Here is a 16130-nt window from a genome sequence, read left to right as displayed (position 1 = left end):
ATAGGCTGTCGTCTCGGCCTGGAAAAAAAGCCACCCAGCCACTCTCTGGCTTCTTCCTCCTGCACCCTGTTGGCCTCCTCCTCCTCCTCCTCCTCCCTGTTTGCACGCTCGCTCCCTCCCTCTTTCACTCTCTTTCTTTCCCTTAACGCCACGCTGCAGAAAAGCAGACCTAGGGAACCGGAGGTCCACAGAGGCAGTGGAGGAGGAAGGAGCTCTCCAACGCTGTTTCTTTGCGAGTGAAGCGGCAAGGCAGAGAGGCAATGAAGGAGTGTCTTGGTTGCTGCCTGGATTAAGAAAGAATACATAGAAAAAAAAGAAAAATCTGGACCCAACAAACGAGGAAAAAGGGAGGAGAGAAGGAGGAGGAGGTTGCTGAGGGGAGCCCACTCTGGTGGGTGAACAGCCGCTTTGAATCGTGCCTCTGTTCCCAGGGATTAAAGCATGAATGGGAGCAGCTTCCCAGCCACGATGGAGAGAGAAGGCGGTTCAGGCTGTGGGAATAAGGTAACTCTTGCCTCTTGCAGGCATTGCATGGCTGAGCTGAGCAGGACAGAGATCCTTTATGCACAGGGCTCTGTGTGTGTGTGTGTCTGTGCGTATGCAGCGGGCAGGGAGTGGGAGGAAGCAGGAAAGACTCAAAGCGATTTTTCTACCCCTCCCAGTGTATTTAAAGAACGCAGAATGGGTCCTGAGGGCTGCAGTGCTGGAGATCACTTTGCCCCCCCACCACCCCTTTTTCAGGCTGGGTGCCTGAGGACACCAAGCTGCTTTGCCTGGGGAAGGCTGGCTGGGTTATGGGGAAATATGCCGGTGTCTCGCCTCCAGGAGCACTGTCCTCCCAGCCTTGCCCTCCCAGACCTGCACCTGCTCTGAGGCTCCCCTCCTGGACTTGCATGCAGCTCTCAGGGAAGCTGCGTGGGGACTACAATGGCCCCACACCCTTCCAGCCCACCCGTGCATCTGTACAGAAAGATGGGATGGAGGTGAGAGGCGACTGAGAGTTGCTTTTCCCTTCCCTTGGTTATCCTCTGCCTTTTCTTGGCAACAGAAAGGGATGGGATTTAGGAGGAGGGGGAACTGAAATCCCTTTCATTCTTGCCAGCAGTGGTGGGAGCCAACTTTCAGGCTGCTTAAAGAGAAAAGCTTTCTGAGTGCTATCTTTTGGAGGAATAGGAGATAGCTGAGTGATGCTTTGCCATCTGAGGAATGATCTCTGTGTCATGTTATGTTGTGGGAGTGGGTGGGGATGGAAAATAGTGATTATGGGGGAGAAAGCCCATGGTGATCAATGAAGCTGCCCACGAATGATGCTTTCTTCCTTTTCCCTACTGGGCCTCTCTCTGACTCAATTCCTGGGTCTGTGACCCTGAAAGTCTTGATTTCTCTCAGTCAGACCAGAAAGCGCAACTTCAAATAGTATTGGGAGGTGGCTTAACCCAGATGTTTGGGAAAGCACTGAGGAGCACCTGATGTTTACAGCTGTGGAGCCCATATCCTATTAATCCCAGCAAGTAGAGGTCTTGGCTGGACATCCCTCATTATCTTTTGCAGGATCTTGATGCTGCAATATCTGTTTGTTCTGTGTTGTCCATCAGATATCCCCTCCTCCCCTTGCCTTCGATGGCTTCTTGATGGGTCTTGGCATGGGATTAGGAAGCATTTGCTTTGGTTACTTAGATAATGACGTGTCTCAGAAGTCCCCACTTGTGTGCGCACAGTGCAGAAAGTCACGAGCCCCAGTGTGCGGTCAATTGATGTAAGAGCGTGTATGCACATCTAAGGAGCTTATGGTCCAATGGTATGGACTGGAAGAGAATATGCGGTCTGATGCATAGGTCTGTACATACTTGTCTAAATTGTTGGTGTTCCTGAACATCTACAGTGAGGTGTTACCAACTTGTGTAAATGTGTGAGGTTGGGTGTGTTTGTGCGTGCACATAAATACGGACGAAGGGTTGTGTAAATGTACAGTGGAGCTTCAAGCCATTCTTTTGTTTTGTGAGTAATCCTTGCTTGTATGAGGAAATTCTCCGAACTCACCCGAGATGCATACTGCTTGCCTTATTCGTGTAATTAGTCCTTCTCTGTACACAGATCTCCAGTGTGAATGAATTGACCAAGATTTGTCTAGAAAGTTAGAGTGGTTGGGATTACTTGGCTTACCTGACAGAGTTGGGATCAAAAAAGTGTGGGAAAATGGAGGCACTCGGCTAAGAGGGTAAAATATCTTCTTTTTGTATGTAGCACCCAACTCTGTTTTCTGTGTCAGCTTCAAAGCATTGAGGAATATGGAAGATGTTCGGGTGAAGGAACCGAATAATTGGACAGTGAAAAAGAAGGATATTTCTCCCATGAGGGTTAGTTCTGTGATAGGGGCCAAGAGCTTTGGAAGTGGCCAAAGCCATCAGGACAGTGGATGCTACTAGAATGGGAAGGTAGCTGACCATCAATTTTATTTTTCTGGTTGAATATGTATGGGGGTGTGAAACACAGAAGAAGAAAAATGAAATAGGTGACGTTGGCTCTGAGTACTTTCCCATTTCATGCAGCTGAGTTATAAATCCCTCCCTGCACCCTCCCATAGACATTCCTAGTGAAACACTGACAGCTTCTCCGGTGGGAGCACTGTGAACTTGGAGTCGTTAGCAATGCACTAACTGCTTTAATGGGAGCTGACTCCCTCCAAGCCAGGCTGACCTGAGGAAGGTGCAGAAGAGGGGACCCAAGTCTCATGTCATTTCGATTCTCTAGGACAGCAAAGTGAGGGGGCGTCCGTAAAAGTCTCCCTCTGCATGCATGTGTCGGCAAGGAGGAGAGGGGGAGAGCTTTCCCACTTGTTAGTTGGCATCCCAAAGTTTTCTGACCCATTGAGGTGGCTCATAGTGGAGAGTGAATGCAAAGGGGCGATAGTACCCCAACCCTAGGAAGGGACTGTCACCTTGTTTGCGTCACAGGCCTGACACAGTGCCACTGGGGCCAGTGATTCTGTTCTTCTGCGACTTTGTCCTCATCGGAGCAGTGTCTCACAGAGCTCCAGCCAACTACAGCCATGCCTGGATGTGCTCTCTTTCCTCCCTTGACCTGCAGTGTTATTATGGATCTTCCTGGTGTTTACTCAGCAGTTGTGCACCTTCTGAGGCAAGAAGAGCAGCGAGTGCCTCCACCGTGCAGGGCCTCGTCGCTTTTTAGCGTGCTCACAAATGCTGCGTCTTTCTGGCAACCAACTGCCATAGCTGGGAGACCTGGCCTAAGCTGACGAAGACATCTTCCAGTAACAAGTGTGAGCACACGCTCTCCCCTCGTGCGAAGCTGGCTGCTCGATGTCAAAATAGTGCTTTCTGAAAGGAAAACAGCGCGTCTGCCCTTTTAATCTTTTCCAGCACCCTCATGTTGCGACAGCAGAAGCCTTGGGAAATGAAAAGAACTGTCTTTTAAGGGACACACTAGAGCAAATGTTGCAATTCATTTTTTAGTGTTTCTTGGAGACTTACCTTTTGCAATACTTTTGCTCTCTCTTGCCCTTGTTCTATTTCTACTAGCTCAAAAAAAAAGTTGCACAAAAGCAATTTTTAGTTCTTAAAGCAAAACCCAGTGGGCAGATTTGAATCCATAGGAAGACAGGATATGGTCCTGTCTTGCATCACTGGGCATTTTGTCTTGCAGGGATGAGTAGTGCCAGAGGCTGCCTGGCTTCCAGGGCTGCTTTTCATACGGGCTTACCAGCAAGATCTCTGACTTCTGGCGACACAGAAGGCCTTGGTCAGCACCTTTTCTCTGTGTGTGATTCCCTCTGTGGCTTTCTTACCCTCTACTTCTTCTGCAGCCATCCATTGCATGCAGTAGCCTTGAAAAGTTACGTGGGCTGTAGCTCTAAGTCTTGTTTGGGGATATGGCTGGAGGCGCATTTGGTGTGGCTTCAACTCACCCGAAGGCAAAGCATCTTCTGGAAGCAATGTCATTGGAAGGGTGCTCTGCAGTGTCTTTTTCATGGGTCCTTGTTCTCTGTAACACGTTGTCTTTTATGCTTTGCATACAGAACCTGAATCGGTTACCTACCGGTGTTTTTGTTCTCTGGTGGCAAGAGAAGTGGTCTTTGCCAAGCACAAGGTCTGAAGAGTGAAGGTAGATTCTCCTTCTTTCTCCTGCGAGCCCCAACTGTTTGTGTTTGGGTTGGCAAGTTGACATCAGGGCTGGATTCACCTTCAGAAGCTAATAAGGGCTTTGCTGAGTGGAGATCACAGGGTGTGGCCCATAATTAATCTTCATATCCTGATCTAGACACGTGGACCACCCCCAAGTGCTCTAAGTAATACAGGGTATTAGTCACTATTGAATATATCCTCCTACATTTTTTAATGGGAACTCCACGCCTCCAGGGAACTGAGGCACTGAGAGATTGAGGAAATAACTGAGAACAATTCACTGTGCTAGGGAGCAGATCCCGGTCTCTTGCAGTGCTAATGGCTTTGTGCCACATATTTAGCCAGTTTAGTCCTCCTCCTGTTGTTGACCCTCTCCAGCTGTGGATCTGTTAGTTGTACCAAGTGGCGCTTTCCAAGGCACGCTGTTCGCAGGCTCATAAAATGACTCCTGTGCAGCAAGATACCTTATGGGTACCTGTACTGTGCCTGGAGCACACTTGCACAGGCAGCTTCGCACACCTGTGTCTTCCATCCTGGCCTGTGTATAGAAGTCTGTGTTCTTCCCCTTGTACAGCGGTGTGCTGATGCACGCATACTCTGTGTTTCTGTCTGAGAAATACCCTGTCCTGCCTGAGTACCACAGAACCTTTAAGCAATTTGCCAGCTGCAGTGGTACCTCAGAAATCCCTCCAGCTATCCTGTCCGTATGAGCCATGGGGAACACAAAGTGATATGCCTGGCAGTGACAGCAGAATAAATAGGAAATGCTCAAGATCCCCCTTCTGCCTGGATCTGAGCTGTTTTCCTAAAGACGGGACAAGAGCTAAGCTTCTGTTCAAGGCTTCCTGCACTTCTTGTGCTGTTCTTTAAGAGCAGGTGATGTATTAGCTCTCAAAGGGTGTGTTAATACACTGGTCACTGCTGGCCCAGCTCCAGCCTGTATGCTGCCCTGGGATGCTATTTATTGTTAGTTCCTGAGACGTGGTTTGATACTCCAGAGTCCTTGGTGCTGTGAACGTCTAGGCTCTGCACTGGAGCATAACATGTAAATAAACAGGATGGACAGAGAAAATACTGCATGCTTGGTTTTGATGGAATCATAGCCAAATGCTGACAAGGGAAAGGTGATTAGGGAGTCCCCTGGCAAAGATATGCGAACCCAGAGAAGAAATTCTGCCCATTAGGGTGGGACAATCTTCAGAAAGACATTAAAAAAAAATATCTCTGAAACCTCTGGGGAGGGGATTTACATCTTCACATGATGGTTGAGAATTCTCTCCGTTCAACTCTGGGCTGTTGCAAAGACATGCGTGTACTGCAGAGCCCACAGAAGAGAGGTGTCTGCTGATCCCCGAGTTCCTTCCACAGTGTCTGCTGGAGACTGGTTATTCTCTCTGAAATAACAACAGCTGGTGCTCTGCTAATGCAATGTGGGAAGTAGAGTTCAGACTCTCTCCTTCCATTCCTGCCTTTTGCACTCTAGACTGGTGGGCTGTGTTGTCAGAAAAATTGGCTCTTCTGCACTGTCTGCCATCTGGGAACGCTGTCAAAGCCCAGTGGGTAGGGAATCGAAAGCTGTAGCTCAGAGAACAAAGTCTGCTTACCCCCCAGAAAGGTGGGAAACCCTTTGCTGAAGTGTACTGAAGATGTGGATGTTGGCTCGTGTAGATTCAACTATATAGTAAAGAGAAATGGGCATTTTCAGGGTGCAGCTCATCTCCTCTGAAGGCATTCATCTAAAATAGGCCAAATGAATTCTCCTCGTTGATTACAGAAAGAATCTAGACAGTGAGCTCTGCTGTGGGGATCTACACCGCTGGCACTGCAGGAAGCAGGAGTGGGTGTCTCCCACCCTAGGCCCCTGTGGATGGGCACTGCAAGGCCAGTGAAGCTTTCATCTGACCTTTTGTGAGTGGGAATTCATCTGGAGCCAGATGTCCACAACTGCAGCTGCGGCACAAAGATCTCCTTCTGGCCAGCTGCAAGGTGTCACTCCTCCAGCCTCGTGAACGCTGCACATTATGTTGTGTTGCGTGGGTAGCCCCAGGTTTTCCAGTGCCACAGCTCACCGTAGTTATGGGGACCAGAGCTCACGGAGAATGAGACACACTTCACTTTCTGACAGAAGAAAGGGGCACGGGATTTGTCTCAGCTGCCTTGCTGGATGTCATTCTTAAATGCCCTAGCACAGTTTCTTCCTCAGATTTGGCACCTGAAAAACAAAAGAAGGCTAATCCAGAAGAAATACCTTGACTCTGCCTCACCTTCCATTCAGCTGGAAAGACACCAGGAGCAAAAAGGTGGAAGCTGAGGCTCTGCTCTGGATTTCATGAATGGATGAATGTAGAGACGCAAGTGAGGATTTTGAGGGGATTTGGAAGCCCGCTCCAGGATTTGTCTGGCATGCAAAGCATTTATAATGCTTCCAGCATTATCATAGCATAATGCTAGAGTGATTCGGAGCCCACTGCAGCTCTCAGTGAATAAAAAGCATAACTCCTATCACCATCAGTAGGAAAGGGATCCCACTTTTGATAATTTGTAGTTTTGCATAGCCCATACTCTTCTCTTGTCCTGGTGACACGAAGCGAGGGCTAAGATGCTTTCATGTGCTGCTGTGAATGAGTGGATCTGGTTGCATATGTGTGTGGGTGCTGAGCAAGCTGCACGAGTAACGCTGCCTCAGAGCAGCACACCATGGCCTCTTGCAGAGAAACGCAGTGTGACAGTGAAGTGGGTGCCTGGGTTACCTCCCCCTGGGCTTGTCTATAAATACCACCTAGGTGCTGAAGTGTTCTGGCTAAACTCCTTAGATCTTGTCCTTTGTTTTTCCATCTGTTTAGCAGCTTCTAAAGCTAAAGAAGAAATGTGTACCAACACATTTGTCTTAACGCAGGTGGCCCTGTGAGGGCCAGGACTATACTTATCGGAGGCCGCATGGGAAAGTCTTTGGGGGAGTCCAGCTTCTTAGGGAATAAGCAAAAGCCAGCAAGCGCTGAGAAGTGACATTGCTCTGGCCACTCGAGGCCGGACTAGATGATCTTCTGTGAGTATTCCATCTGAATCCCATAGACTGTGACATGGAGCTCTGCTGAGACACAGATGTCCCTGCAGTGCTTCTGGCTAGTGCATCCAAGTGAGCTTTTTCCAGCTTCAGCTCATGTCTTCTCCATCCAACAACAAAAATGTAGTGCCACTCTTCTACTGATGCAACAGTCCTATGGTAGGAAATACTACTGTGAGAACCCCTCTCCCAAGGCCTTCAGCCCATCCGTGCACAGGAGAAGCACATCAGAGTGCTATACCATTTTTGGGCACTCCAATGCAGGATTTGGGGGCCTTTTTTGGGGTCTGCACTGATGTGCTCTGCTCATTTTTAGAACATCTGTGGATGCTCACAGTGCAACAAGAGATGCACTGAGCTTGTGTGTTTCCTCCTGCCTCCTTCTCTCTGTGCCTGCCCAGCCAGCCTTGCCAGTCATCAGCAAAGGAGTAGCACTTCTGGAAGGATTTTCTGTATGTGTAGGTGAGGGGCAATGCTGGAAGAAATCATTCATACTATTTCAATGGGCGTAGGAGCCATCGTCCAACCCAGGGCAGCTATTACACTGTCCTGAGCAGTCCAGCACTGCCACATTCAGATTCAGACTTGATGGAAAGGAAGCATAACTTTGCTATTTTGTGTGAGCCCCGGCATGCCTTGCTGTAGCTAGATGGCTCCGTGGTATGTGAATAACTCCGCAGGGGCCTGTGACAACATGCTAGGTAAGTCACTGTCCTCCCGTGGGCACCATGTCACTGCCCATGCCCTCCTTGCCCTGCCATCCCTCTGTCCTTGTGGGGATCTCTACCTGCAAGCCCAAGGGAATGGTTGCAGTTTGTAGACTGTACAGGAGGTGAGCGATATTGTGCCGTAGCCATTTAACGAGGTACATTAACCAGATGATGAGGGAGCGGCCTGACAGGGTTGTTAACTCCTATCCCTCGCCATAACAAAGCTGTAAAACCCTCTGTAGGGATCAAAGCGAGAGAAGCACTGCACTCTTCTTGGTTGAGTCCAGGCTGAGAAAAGAGCAGCTTTGCAGGAGGAATTTTGTTAGAGACTGGGTGCGTTACCTGGAACCTATTTTGGCTCATGAATAAGTTGATATTTCTTCTGAATAATAGATGCACATGATGGTTGCTGAGAGGCAGATCTGTGAGTGGGCTGGGTCTCTGAAGGAGGGAATGAGACATACGGAGTAAGCTGCAGTCCTGTTCTGAACTGGGAGCTTGCTGGATGCTGGAAACCTGGCAGGACTGTGCAGAGATGACATTTGGATGGTAAACCTGCATGACTGAGGCAGAGACGGTGCCTGTTCGGTCTTTTCGTGTCTGCTACGGTCAGTATATACCACTGCCCAGCTCAGGCTTCAGGGCTGAGGAAGATAAGTATTTGTAATGATACCATTTATCTGCTTCCATGAGGGGCTTGGTGTGAATGTGTAAATGGGAGAAGAATGGTGCTGTGATTAAATCCTAGCACAGTTTGCGGTGGGGGTAAGCAACCCATGACGTGTGTCTGCCAGGGCAAGTAGGCAGATTTGGGACAGCACAAAGCAAGGCTGGACTCCTAGAGGTCTGCCTTTATTTGGAGGCGACGGCTGTGCTCAGATTAGCAGGATGCTTTAAGATGCTGCCTCACGCAGTGGTACTGAGAGGCAGCCTCCTTGCTTCCTTGAGAGACAGCTTTCACCTGACTTTCTAGTGGCACGTTTTGCTTCTAATTTGGGAGAGAGAAGTATAATCTGGCACCAGCCTGCCAGCCTTGAAAGGCTGCCAGCCAGTTTATGGCACTCTCTGTCTGCATGCTCCCTACAGCCTTGGTGAGATACAGGAATAATCTATCCTTCCCACCCTCGGCTCTTGCAGTAGCTGCGGGGTTGCAATGCCCCGGGAAAGGCTGACTTTGGCTGTGTGATGTGGGGTTGTATGGACGTTCAAAGGTTTATTCAGATGGGCTGCGATCCACTTGGAAGAACGGCAGCTGGTTATGGAGACTAGAGCTACAGAAGTCACTACTAATGAATAATTCTTCCAGTGTCTTTCTTATAACAGTGGCACATCCACAAGGCGTGACTCTAACATATTCATTTTCAGAGAGCGTGCAGCTCCTGGAATGACCTGCGAGGGTTTGGAAGTATTCGTTTCTGTTTGTCAGTTAGACGAGCATCATTTCTGGCATGATTTTTACCAGGAAAAAAAACTGCAAGTGCTAAAATCGGGAGCATTGAAAAGACTGGGTGGAATCTGAATGGTAAGAGTGGGGACTAGGACAACTCTACCTGCGTGGGAAGCTGTTGGCGTGCACGTGAGGTGTCTGTACAGTGGTAGGCTCTTTGAGCAGTGGGAAGGATGCTGATAGATTTGTATGTGCTAGCTTGGCCTGAGCAGTGAGATTCAGGCGTGGCAGGAGATTGTTAAAAGAGACTGTGAAGCAATGTGATGAGAGTTCAACTCATTCCTGGGTGGCTCAGTTTGAAGTCACATCTACCTTAGACAGAGTTAGTTACTCTAAGTTAGTAGTTACTTTAGCTCTGAAATTCTCCAAGTGCAGCAGCCAGTGTTCAGCCGAGAGTATTGAGAAGGGGGCCTGGCAGGCATAACTGTGAATAAAATGACTCTAAGATGAATCCCTTGGCGGCAAGGTGGAGCTGTCTGGATCCTGGAGGTGTAGACGCTCTCTCTGCCTCGAGCCTCGCAGGCTAGCCTCAGAAAGAAGCAAAAATGGCAATAAAAGGTGCCTTTCTATAAATAAAGCCCAAAGGACAGTAGGAGGGGCAGCTGCCAATTTCTGCCCTTTGTGGAGGAGTAACTGTCCATGGCATTGTGAGGATACTGGGATTATTGTCACCATAATCACGTGAAGAGGTGCTGGGGTCAGGAAAACATTGCATGCCCTAAACCTCTTGCTGCTGAATACTTTTGGGGTTTTGCACTGGCAGGACATGTGTGTGGAAGGGGGGCTTTGACCTGTGGAGCAGGGGGACCTAAGCTGTCTCCCTGCCACTGCCCTGTCCCCTGGCTTTGGGAAATTTGACAGCTGTGAAGCCCCGGGTGGCAAAGGATTTGTTACAGTCTTCAGAAGCTGTCGCCCCACACATGCACCTCTTTTCTTCCTCCAATTTATCTTTTAATAATCTGCCAACATTATTTCTCATTGCTGTCTCGTGCGCTCTGTGCTCTGCCTGGCAGTCCTTTTTGTCTCACCCAGGCATCTCGTACCATAATGCTCTAATGGGAAAAGACTCTGGCTGCTGAAGTTAATAACTTAGCCGACAGCCTGAGTCATTCTTGTTACAGAGCAAATTGTGAACTATGCAGCAATCCAGGGCTGAGATCTCGATCTGTCGGGGAAAAGGGGTTGTGGAGTAGGTGAGTGTTAGCATTCGGGTTGGGATCACCACATGCACTCCTCTGCTGCTAACGCTATGGTGCACTTTCGGCTTGCAAATCTTGGGATGCTTCCCAAAGCGGTGTTACACTGGGTAGATGTGGGAAAATGGAGGATCAGGGAGTCCAGGGAAACCTGTTCAAAAGAGAGCCTGCAGAGGAGGCAGAATGAAACGAGGTCTTCACTCTGCACGGAGAAAACCAATGCATTCAGAGAGACTGAAAGAGGAAGTTCTCTTTTTTGTCAACGTGACAGCGACTTGCAGGAGCAAGCGTGCCGAGATGTCCTCACAGACGTGCCGCATCCCCCATTGTTGCAACCTGCATTCTGCATTTGTCAGGAATCCCCAGTCCCTCGAGCTGCAAAAAGGCTTTAGGGCCACAAGCAGCACTGAGCCCTTCTGAGCCCAGGCAGCACTGATTTCTCCCTCTCTGTCTCAACTATTGTTACTGCTCTGGCTTATTATCGACTGAGCCAAAGAGTTTAGTAATGCTTGCTTTTACAGATTAGTCATCTGTAGGAATGGTATTTGAAAGACTGACAGTTCCAACCAAATGACAAGGGCTGCTCTTGTGCTTGAAGATATTTGTTTAATTAAAAAAAGGTAAAATCAACCTGACTGATTAAATGTTGTACCTTGAGTTACGGCCTAGGAAAGTACAGGTACGGTCCTAGTCACTTGAGGAAGCTACCAGGCTGCCATCACATGGGTTGGACAGGCCTGAAGGGAGTGTGATGAGTCTGTGCTGCAGCTCTGTCGACACTCTTGTAAGCCTGTTCCCTCCTTGGGCAAGGGATGGCCTGCCTCTCTGTCCCTGCCATGCAAGGTTGGTGACAGTTGTAATAATAACGATGTAATTTGCCTGGTTGATTTGAGATGCACCGTAATTACTGCATGATTACAATATTCTTAGAGCAGCCATTACAAAACCCTCCAGTTTCTCAGAGCTCCCCAAGGGCTCGTCTCGCTCCTCACCTTGCAAGTAAAACCCTGCAAGGGAGTCTGTCTGTCCGTCAGCCGTGTCTGCATCTCTCTGGGTCAGATCGCATGTGCACGCTTTTCGCCACTTGTAGGTTGGAGTTCCCTGGTGCTGAGGCACTCTGTGGACCACAGGGAATATTTCCCTGTGTCCCAAGTAGTTTGGTGGCAGGATGGTGCCTGGCCGAGCAGGTCAAGCTTTTGCAGGTGATGAAGATGCTCTTGGAAATGGCAGGGGCTGGTGAGTGGTACTGGGGAGCTGGGCAGCAGGGAGAGGCACTCGTAGGTGCCTGTCTTCCTGTGAGGGCTGCTTGTTCCATGCTTTTTTGAGTTGGGCTGTGAATCTGTTGGCTTAATTCTGTCTCCAGCTTTTGTTTGGCTTCTCCGTTTCTCATTCCTATGGAGAAGATCTGGGGTGGGTTTGGCCCTTGGGTGATTCTAAAATTAGGAGAAATGACCTTCCCCAGGTTTGCACACCAGGCCATCAGATAGGTGTGAGTTGCGCTTTGCCAGCACCTCAGGCATCAGTGCTTGTGCCGTTTCTGTATTTAGCCTGTGAGCTACTTGAGCCTTGTGATTCCTGTCCAAAAGTAGGCAGCTATTTTCATCTCACCTCTAGAGCAAGCTGAGGTGCAGGTAAGCCAAAATAACAAAGCCATGAGGGAAGCCAGAGTCAGAACCAGGCTTAGGTTGGAAGCTGGACAAACTGGTAGGTTTAGCCTGTGCCTTTCCCACTAAGAGCCAAATCCGATCTCCTTGGGCAATGCTGGAATAGCTCTGGGTTTCCTGGCTTGGCATATGGGGTTTTTATGCTAGTAGAAGAAAAGACATCATTTCCTTCCAAATGCCTCTCAAATGGAAGATGGGCCATTTTATTCTGACATATCAAAGGTTCCCAGGCAGGTGAAAGCCTTCGTGTTCACCGTGGAGAAAGGAGGTGAGAGAAGGACGAGCGCGTCACGGGAAGTCCTGTGCTCTTCCTTTCAGCAGGCACAGTAGGGTTAGGAGACCCTGCCGAATTTCAGCAGGGACCAGAAATCGAAGGGAGATAATTTTAAAATGACCTTCCTGTTTCCAAGGAGAAGGTTGTGTAGGTTTGTGGCTATACTAATGGACTGCAGAACTGCAAGCGGCGATTGATTGTGTTGCAAGCTGCTGAATTATAGTTGGGCATCTGCTTTATCATCCCAGATCCATCCCCCCCAGCTTCCCTTTCTGTGCTGTAGCGTGAAAGAATCGATGTTAATCCCTCAGTCCCATTAGTGACTTTTGCAGAGGTCACAGGCTGTCGGACTCTCTATGCCCTGTTTCACCACCCAGCACTGAGCAGGGCTTAGGATTTGAGCCTCATTTCTTTAAAGAAGCCATCTAACAGCGATGGGAGCTGGGGATTTTCTCTATAGGTTGGTGTAACGGTTTTGGCTATGATTTTTTGACCGACTGCTTACCAGGGAGCTGAGAGAGCTCCGAGTGCCATGCTGCATCTTTGCTAGATCTGTCCCACAAGGCTGTAGGAGAGAAAACCTGCAGGAAATACTTCTGTGACTCAATGAATGGCCCTGTCCCTCCAAGCACTGCTGCTACCATATAAATATACTTCTGCAGCGTTCGGGTATGGTATGATGATGCTGGAGGGTTTGTTGCTCGGGCAGCAACTAACAAGAACTCTTGAACAGGCTGCTTGAGTAGGGTGCAGGAGCTAACCTGGGAACCCTGGCCCTGTCGCAGGTTTGTCTGCAGTGAAAAGGTAGTTTGCAATAAGGCAGAAATTTATATGTGAATTTATAGCCCAGAAGCTCCTCAGCTCAAATTACCTACATGGCTGCTCTTAGTGCCTCTGAAATACAAAGCAACTAATTCCAGGCTTCCGCAGCTGCCTCGTGAGCAGCACGTGTTGGAAGTGGCGTTGTGGGGAGGAGTGCGGAGGAGATGCCCTGCGTGATTTACAGGGAGCCAGGAGCACCCTGCCTTCCCTAAGCAGGAGCAGCACCGCTGAGCTCCCATGGCGATGGATGCTCTTCGCTGCCTGTCCGGAGCACCTCTCAGCCTGGAGATGTGCACGCTAACTCTGACAACAGCTCCTGCAAAGCAGTTTTTACTTCAGTGGCGTCTTCAGGGACTTGTGCTCACAACAGCTGGTGTTTTGCAAAGTAATGGAGAATTTGGATGCCTGCATATTTTTTTCTCCAGCCTTCAACAAAAGCACCTTTAAGATACTTGACGTTTGCTGTTGAAAAAAAGAAAAATTATGCTTTTGAAAACTAAATCGCTTTTTAAGGTGTTCAGGGTGCCCAGTGGTGGCTTGCTGCAGTGGGAGAGGGCTAGCTTGCTCACTAGCTCTGCAAAGCTTCTTTTTTCCCCTTTTTTTAATGCATTAGAATCGGGTTATTAGTAACTGTTTTTGAATAGAGCAAGATTTTTTTTTTTTCCAGGGATAGGGAAGAACTCAGTAATTAAAAGTAAGTGCTGATGGCTATGAAGCCAGGTCTCAGGTACGGAGCTGGTGAGCTCCTTTCCAGCCGATACTGAAAGGTGTGTGCCCCGTGCTGCATGCCCTGACCCACAGCGGAGTGGGGCGGTGGGCCCTGCTGTGCTCCCCCCAGCCTCATCTCCCCAGCGAGTCAAGAGGCAAGAGCGTGTGGGAGGTGAGCAGTCTCATCTCCAGGTCTGGAATAGGGAACATATTGCAGAGCCAGCTGGGAGATAAAATTAGGGCTTGTGGTTTGCTGGGCACAGCTCTTCATGTTTGATGGTCGTATTTGTGAACTTTCCCAGGTGCCAGTGTAATGGGAGGAAGCCCCCAGCATATCCCACCAGCCCGGGGTTCTAGATGCACCCACCGACTCCTACACCTTTAGTTCAGACAGTATAAAAAAGCCTGGGGCTTCCCTCAACCACTAACAACAAAAGCTGTGAACTGCGTGGTGGTGAGGTAATCCTTACTACAGCGTTAGCGAGCGTCGCAGTCTTTCTTCTGAGCGCCACATCCATTCTTTCATCGCCCAGCTATGTTGCGTGTGTTTAACTTGTTAGGCTTCCTTGGGTAGAGGGAGAAAGGCAAGTCTGCAGGGAGCCTGGTGTCAGTTTGACATATTTGGCTCAACAATTCAGTCTTGTAGATCCTGCGACAGTGGCCTTCGCCGGCCTGCCAGTTGGAAAGGTGAGGCATGGTCGTTAGGGCCTGCCACCTCTCTTACACACGGTATGATGTGGAAGCGTGTGTCTTCAAACCCTTTGGGCAAAGCGTATGCAAAGCCTATTATGGAGCTGTGGAATTTAGTCCAATCGTGTTGAAATTGGGTCATCCTTTGTTAATGTCACTTTTTAAAATCTACGGAAGTCAGCAGTGCACAAAATATTTGGTGCAATGCAGACCACAGGGGTGGAAATAGTCTGGAAATGTGTCTGTTTCTGACAAAGTTGACATGGTCTTAGCTGAGCCAAGGGGATAACTCAAGGTATCGTTGTGCCGCCAGTTCGAGAAGACTTGACGGAGAAGCCCTTGAATGAGAACTCTTTTCCCAGCACTCGCTCAGCAAACAACCTTAAAGAAAGTCGAACAACTTTTCATGGGTGTCATCAGCATTTCCCCTAAGAAAACAACTCCCAGTCTTTCTATTTTGGAAGTGAGCTGTAAGTCAAACAGCTTTTCATCTTGATAGAGATGCTTTTTAAAAACCATGTGTGAAGTGCAGCCGCTGATCGAGAAGTATTGGGTGCTGTAAATGCTTTCTCATCCAAGACCTGAGTCAACCCACAGCTTTCCTGGCTTGAGAGAGAGAGTCTGGACCAAGCATTGCCAATCCTGACTGACAGACCAGTGCCTCTTCTGAAGGCAGTAAGGGCAGCGCTGCCTCTACAACAGACAGGAATTCCTGGGTGGTCAGGCCAAGACTGATGAGACTCTCCCAGGCACCAAGGATCCACATCAGCCTTGCTGCTTTCTGTTGCCAAGTGCATGACGCGTTTTTTGCTCTGCTTTGCTTGTCGCAAGAAGATTGCGAAGCCCAGGTTCAACCCTCTTCAAAAGCACTGTAATAAAAGGATCTCTGCCCCTTCCAAGGCATTTGCCTACGTGTCTTTGGAGCAACAAGGAAAGGAAGTGCAGTGACTGTAGCTAAGAATCTTTGAGAAATCCCGGACGGCACTTGGGCACTGTGGTGATGATTGCAGTGTAAGAACCTGTACCAGAAAGCAAACACATTTAGGACAATGCATGAAATCTCTTAAGGATTTAACCGAAGATCTGCCTTGCTGTTGGAAGCAGTGAAATCTTGGGACGAGGCAGTGTAGTCAGCGTAAGAGCAGTGCCATCACATCTCCTGTCCTTTTTCTAGCTCTAGCCAGCTCTACTGGCATCTGCAGAGGTGGAGCAGCATGGGGGGAAGATTAATCTGGAGAAAATAATGCTGATGCTTGTTAAAATTTGGCTGAAGCCCTGAAACTCAAGGTTTTATATGTTTTCCAAACTGGTGGGTGGTTCATTCTAATTCTGGTTATGCAGTTTACGCACATACACAACTAATCCTTTTTCGAATCCTGTTAAGTTCTTGTTCTTCTTAGTATCCTGTGGCAG

The 16130-nt window shown here is 48.9% G+C and overlaps 1 protein-coding gene across 1 annotated transcript in view; it reads left to right on the top strand.

Annotated features, from left to right (window-relative positions):
• The first annotated feature begins 432 nt into the window (after positions 1–432).
• B3GAT3 (beta-1,3-glucuronyltransferase 3) overlaps positions 433–16130 on the top strand; it is a 35715-nt gene continuing 20017 nt past the window's right edge. The window contains exon 1 of the mRNA XM_009694606.1: positions 433–504. The gene's annotated coding sequence lies outside the window, so the exon portion shown is untranslated. The remainder of the gene's footprint in view (positions 505–16130) is intronic.

Source organism: Cariama cristata, unplaced genomic scaffold, assembly GCF_000690535.1.
Source record: "Cariama cristata isolate BGI_N322 unplaced genomic scaffold, ASM69053v1 scaffold9962, whole genome shotgun sequence".
Lineage (NCBI taxonomy): Eukaryota > Metazoa > Chordata > Aves > Cariamiformes > Cariamidae > Cariama > Cariama cristata.
Note: the sequence above shows the minus strand (reverse complement) of the source record. Positions and strands in the feature narration are given on the sequence as shown.